Here is a 7,500-nt window from a genome sequence, read left to right on the forward strand (position 1 = left end):
AGAATGAGAATGTGTGTGTGTGTGTGTGTGTGTGTGTGAACTATTGTAGTATTTTGAACTTGTTGAACACAGTGTGTGTAACTGGCATGACCGACTTCACTGATCTAAAAATAGAAGTGGACCGAGTTACTTCGCATCAGTCTCGGGGTAAATGACGCCCCATTTTACCGTCTAGTTTTTATAGTTTTAAAGTTGATATGAAAATTGAGTATTTTGTTAATCCAATAACATGTTGAGCCAAGTTCAAGTACTTCTAAACGTCGTATGAAGTGAAAAGGACTTAATTTTGAGAAAAGTCAAGACTGGAAATTTTTACGTTTCATCAAGGGTATGAATTCTCATGGTTTATTATTTTTAACTGAAACAGAATTGGCGATTCCGACTGATTTTGTTGATATTTTTATGGCAGTTTGGGACATAATCCAGTGAGTGATGAGGCATTCACAAATCTTTATCTGAATAAATATTTAACGTTCTCTTTCTCCAACTTTCCATCACATGTTATCGTATATTGTTGATTGAATATTGGATTGAACGGGCAGGTCAACTACTTGAAACAAAATGGCGTTCGCTAGGAATATGAGCACGCGCTTTGAATATGTATGTGTACGCAGTTGATTTTTGCCCATGACCTTCACTGAGAGTAAAACACACAAGCTTTTTATGTATTGAATATAACTTCGAAACGGAATGTTTAAGATGAGAAAGACCAGTTTAAAAAAACCAAAAAAAAACCCAGCATTAATTACAGATTAATATCCCAGAGGTGCAATATTGTTTTAAACAAGATGACTGGAAAGAACTGAATGTTTCCTATTTTTATGCCAAATTTGGTGTCAACTGACAAAGTATTTCCAGAGAAAATGACAATGTTAAAGTTTACCACACACACACACACACAACCGAACACCGGGTTAAAATATAGACTCACTTTGTTTACACAAGTGAGTCAAAAATGGAATGCATAACGAATGAACGAAACAAAGTAAGTTTCTGAACTGACACGTAAAAGAAGCAGACTTAGGGATGTTAGAAGACTAGGCCTCCATCAGCTTGACGAGATAAAGAACATGTCAGTGATAGAGATGTACCGCGAGCCAACACTCTGGCAACATGTGGCGGCAAAACCAGGACGGCAGCGAGCTTGTAATGATGAGAAAGATCAATTTAAAATAAACCAACCCCCCTAGCATTAATTACAGATCAATTTCCCTTTTTCATTTGCTGCACAAATGAGATACACCAGAAATAGAAATTCCATTCCTAGCAAAAGAATTTCCTGTTTGAACAAAAATAGATAAAAAATGACTGCTATTGATGCTGTAGCATAATATCAGATCAAAGTTCCAAGTTTAGTGAATAATAAAATATGAATATAACAGTAAATTCATTTTGCATATAATCTGGCTTCTTTTTAAATTTGTTTTGTGCCCATCCCAGAGGTGCAATATTATTTTAAACAAGATGACTGGAAAAAATTGAATTTTTCCTTATTTTTATGCCAAATTAGGTGTCAACTGACAAAGTATTTCCAGAGAAAATGACAATGCTAAAGTTTATCCCCCCCCCCCCCACACACACACACATACAACACCGGGTTAAAATATAGACTCACTTTGTTTACACAAGTGAGTCAAACATGGAATGCATAACGAATGAACGAAACAAAGTAAGTTTCTGAACTGACACGTAAAAGAAGCAGACTTACGGATGTTAGAAGACTAGACCTCCATCAGCTTGACGAGATAAAGAACATGTCATGATAGAGATGTACCGCGAGCCACCACTGGGCAACATGTGGCGGCAAAATCAGGACGGCAGCATACAATACCATCCATGGGCTTTTATGTACATGTGCAGATGTTGTCACGTGGCGTTATTACTTGTTGTGTTAACCTGTCTCTTTTCCCACCTCTCGTAATGAAGATACCGCGTGATGTGATGGTGTGTGTGTGTGTGTGTGTGTGTGTGTGCTTTTCATGATAGTGTGCATGTCCATTGTCCCCCCATCCCTCTTTTTGCCCTTCACCTTCTTCAGTCTCTTTCCATCTAGCTATCTCCCGCCCCCTCCTCATCTCTCCCTTTTCTTCCCAAATCTGTTTGAATGGTGATGGACTGTTTTCAATGTTTTAATAGCTTTGAAAAAGCCTAAGAAAGCGAACGTGTGGCAGAAAAACCAAACACAATAAAATGGGTTGGGATGACTGGAAAGCCCTGCATTTATTGTTTTTATCCATCACCAAAGAATGGTTACTTCCCAATACTCCAGGAGGGGGTTGTAACAGCAGTGAAGTCGCTAAATTGTGGCAAGGCTACAAGCATCAACAACATCCCTGCATAATAAACTAAACTTCACAGACAGCATTGAACAAGCGCGACAAAACATCAAGCAACACATTGGATCTTATGAACACCTGCTGACACCAGTTAAGAAAAGAAAGCTACGCTGGTATGGCTACATAGCAAGATCCCGTGGCCTTGCAGAAACACTCATCCAAGGAACTGTTGAGGGAGGGAGACAGAGGGGAAGACAACAAAGACGACGGACTAGCAACATTGCAGAATGGTCAGAAAAACCATTTGCAGAGATCCAGGCTTTCACTTACAACTAACAAAACAGAGGAATCTGGTGAACAGTTGTGTGCAGCGCCCCGGTGACTTTTCACAGAGTTGAGGGATAAGAACAGTGATGATAATAATGATACTACTACTACTACTACTACTACTGATGATGATGATGATCATGATCATGATAAAAGAAGAGGAAGAAGAAAATCCTTCTTCAAAGAGAGATGGGGGTGCGGGAAGAGTAAGAAGCTCGGAAATATCTTAATTAATATAGGCCATTGCCCCAGTCAAATCAATATGAAATAATGAAAAACCGACATGTTTGATACACACATTCTGTTCTCTGGTCTGTTCCGCTCCGTTCCGGAGCAAGCAGTCGCTTTGCTCTGAAAGCTAAGAAAGAGAAAGAGAAAGGCATAACAGAGATACTAAAATGTATGAGGGGATTGATTTCTGATTCATTTTACTCCAACTTTTTGATACACAAATCATTTCTTTGTTGCATCATTAGAAGGGTGTAAACAGGATGGAATAATGGAACGCATTCACCTGTTATCGTTCAAAAAAAAGTTTTGAATATCCCATGACAAATGACATTGTATACAGAGATCTTGAGATATAGAGATATGAGAACACACATCGACAGATAAGCCTGCCTGCCTACTCATCCGTCGGACCGACGGGAGATTCCATCATAGAGATCTTGGTCACTGCCCACTTTATATTGTGTCTGCGTTGAAGTGTGTCAGCTATTGGTTCGGGCTGTCAATTACACAAATAACTTTTATTACAAGAAAACATATAACATGTTATTTGAAATGCATGAGCGTGGAAAGGTTACTCGGGTCTTACAAATTAAATCCCTTCAGTGCCATGGGGAAGACAGCAGAAAGTGGTGTTTCAGGTCATAAAACATTATCCAAAACAATAAGCCTAAAACTGAGAAAATTGTCCGGAGATATACCACTCTAGACGAACTGTGTGAATTTTCAGCTTTCCAGAGCTATTTCTCTTTTTCTGATGACGTCACCAGTGACGTCACTATGCACGTACGTAATACGTTTATGGCAGTCAAGGGGTTTTAATTAATTAAGTCACTGGTATTCATAATGGGTTTGGACACGTGCGGCCATTCTGATGTGAACATATAAATCTGATTGGTCAAGATTCAAAAGTGGAACGTCTAATATCAATTAGCCATATATATATATATATATATATATATATATATATATATATATATATATATATATCACAGGGTGCCAATCAGGAAAGAAGTCCATTTTGTCCAGTTGTATACCATTTCCTGTTTGTATGCTTTCTGCATAACTCATTAAGGGGAAAATATCTCCCACATATTGAAATGGTTCACTTTCCACAGGTTAAATAGCAACTGATCGATCAAAGGATAAAAAAAAAAGAACAACTATTACTGACCTTTCCACGTACATTGTATATGTCACGGAATTAAGAAAGAAGTTCTCTCAAATAACGAGCAAATGAGATCTACATCTCTGTTGTTGTTATTCACCCCTGTGTTCACGAGATAGGGTGGGGGGAGGGAGTGAATTTATCCTGTGCTGATGCTTTGGGCATAAACATAATTCATTGTTTGTAAGCAACCTGGCCAAACATGGGAGCATCATTTCAATTGTATATGTGTTATGTTGGGGTTTCGTTATGCATAGCACTAAGTGGTGAAAACCATAATTATATAATGTTAAATCGTAACAGGTGATAGAAACATAAGCTTACTCATTCTATTCAGAAAATCTTGAAACATGTTAACTTAATTTGTAAGTTTTTTCATGTGACGTCTTTATTGTGTATGACGTACTTTTTTTTCTTTTTTTTTTTCTTTTTTAAAGGTCCTTGACATTAAATCATAATGTGGAACGTTTGCAGGAATTGTCTGCGTTCCTTAGTTTTCGGTGAGTTCAAACAATATTGATCATAACATGTCTGTACAACAGTGGAAATGGAACAGTTATTTGCAAAGAAGGCTTGTAAATGTAAAATAATCAACTTGCGTTTTATTGTTTTAGACGATTTTTACTACTGTATTTGATAGGTTAAAAATGAAATAAAAAGTTTTTGAAGTGTGTGCAAATCAGAATCATTTGTTTTTCAATTTTATGAAAACTATAAATACAAGGTGATAGACCCAACGAAGAACTTACTTAAATACTATTTGCAGCCTGCGTTATAAAGTGTCGTGTACTTTCGAAAATAAAAGTGTACATGATGTTTTTGAAATCAAAGATATACATAGTCGCATTTCTTCTTTTTCTTCTTCCTTTATACGGCCAACATCATTTTTCTGATTTACACACATGAGTGGCTGTGTCAGTTTCAGTTTCTAAATTCAGATTTGAATTGTTCAGCGAAAAGTCTCTTGAATGATTAATCCTGACACGTTTGATCCATCCATGACAAAATGGTACTCATTTTCCAATACAACACCTTTTTGAATTATCTTGCAGTATATTTTTAGTTCTTCTTATGTGGAGATGAAAGGCTTTTGTATCATTAGTTTTCTTTGCGTGGAGCAGAAAAATCAAAAGTCCGTATCCAGATATCAATATAGTTATCGTAGAGAGAGAGACACAGAGAGAGAGAGAGAGAGAGAGAGAGAGAGAGAGCGAGCGAGCTAAAGCAGTTTTCATTTACTACAGAATGGCTTGCGTTGCAGACTGTCATACATCAAGCATTGTTACGGTTCGAATTTTGTATTTATTCATTAACACGTCTTGCTACAGCACATATTCTTGAAGTTGTTGTTTAATGGCTGCTTATTGCGAATTGAAACATTGACGCTTACTGCGGTTGCAGCACTTCGATTTATGTTTCCTCCGATTTTGTCAGATAAAAAAACAGCTGGTGATTCAATGACCTAATGACCAGACTTGGGTTCCAAGCCTTTGACGCCTGTCACAGTGAACATGAGAGAAGTGTTAGACGTGCTGACTGTTATGTCAGTTATTATCCTGAAAAAAGGTAAGTTTGTCCACATAGGCTTAAGAACCCAGCTGACCATGGCGGTCACAGATCATGACGGTCATTTATATTTCAAATAGGAACTTCTGTTTAGTATGGAATTTACAGTTATGCATACATGTGCCAAAAGCCGAAAAATTCTGCTAATAATGAGGCATAATTCTGAATGTAGTATGGGCAGTAATGAATTTTTTTCCAACAGATCTAAGTCCTCTAAAACATTACAGTTTAAAATGCGACTCAAGGCATGGAAAGGCTATTCTGTTTAACACCCAGTGTGTAGAGGCTATTCTGTTTAACACCCAGTGTATAGAGGCCATTCTGTTTAACGCCCAGTGTGTATTCTTTTATTGCCCCCATGAGTGTGACAAACCCACTGGCGTTTTTTTTTCTTTTTTTTTTTCTTCTTCAAAAACTTGTATTAGATATGGTTTAAGTATTATGCATTCTTATCAATGTGGCCAGATTCTCGTTTATGATCGTCTGACAAAAAAATTGATTGAATGGTCAAATTGAGGTATGTCAGTGTCTATTTGCATGGATGTGGATGCATTTGCGTCCAATTTTCCTTTTCATGTTTCCTCCATTTCAGATTCTTCGGGGTTGACTTATTTGAAGAGCGTATCGTCTGTTTCAGGAGATAACCAGTGTGTTCCTATTTTTTTTTCGCCCGTCAGTGAAACCGATGGTCCCAGCAGTATGTTCTATCTTGATGTAGATGTGTGTGTGTGAGTGAGTGTGTGTGTGTGTGTGTGTGTGTGTGTATGTGTGTGTATGTGTGTGTGTGTGTGTGTGTGTGTGTGTGTGTGTGTGTGTGTGTGTGTCTGTGTGTGTCTGTGTGTGTATTGTGAGACATGATCTTGTGAAACATGATCTTAGTCGTCATTGTCACCATTTTCATCGTTATGTCATTATCATTATGTCACACAATTATCATCAATAGTTGTTGCAACAGCAATGTCATTGCTGTTGCTATCTTCATCATTAGCTAGATTCGACAACGTCATGATCAGTACTTGTTTGGAAAAGGTGCATTCGTTAATTCATATCGACACCATTTGATTTTGTTGTCCCAGTTTCTGTTCTTCAGCCACTAGCAGACTGACACATGACCAGTATGTAGAGACAGCCACAGCCTCTTTGGTTTGTGATGTTACCGTCCCAACCACTGTAACAAAGGTCTTGTTGGGGGTAAACTGTGTAATGTCCTGCAAACACTGGATCATAGCAAAACAACACCTCTGTCACTTGGATTGAATCATGCGGGGTCATCTCTAGTGTGTGGCTGAAAGCCAAACTACTGCTAAGTTGTTGCCTCTCGTACCTTTCTGGTGACCATCAACTGTAGCTGTAGTGGCACGAGTTTGGGTGTGGCCATGTTCCTCAGAGTTGATTGGAGGAAGATTGTTTGTTTGTTTGTTTGTTTGTGTGTGTGTGTGTGTGTGTGTGTGTGTGTGTGTGTGTGTGCGCGCGCATGTGTATGTGTGTGTGTGTGCGCGCGTGTATGTGTGCGTGTGCGTGCTTAGTAGTATATAACACTGTTGCAATGAAAAGAAGGCAGAAAGAATATCATCCTCGTTGTTAATATCATCCTTGACATCATGTCATTATACTCATTATACTTGTTGTTGCCCACGTCGCCACCATAATCACCTGGATCTCCACCATTAATCGCTAACTTAATCATCATCTTTGTTTTATCGTTTTAGATATCCATGTCGCCATCAGTTTCATCATCATTGTCAAAGAGTCAATTTGTATTTGTACAAGTTGACTTTTTATCACAACAGATTTCTCAGTGTGAAATTCGGGCTGCTCTCCCCAGGGAGAGCGCGTCGCTACACTGCAGCGCCTCCCATTTAAAAAAAATTCCTGTGTGCAGTTTTATTTGTTTTTTCCTATCGAAGTGGATTTTTCTACAGAATTTTGCCAGGA

This window comes from Babylonia areolata, chromosome 2, assembly GCF_041734735.1.
Source record: "Babylonia areolata isolate BAREFJ2019XMU chromosome 2, ASM4173473v1, whole genome shotgun sequence".
NCBI lineage: Eukaryota > Metazoa > Mollusca > Gastropoda > Neogastropoda > Buccinidae > Babylonia > Babylonia areolata.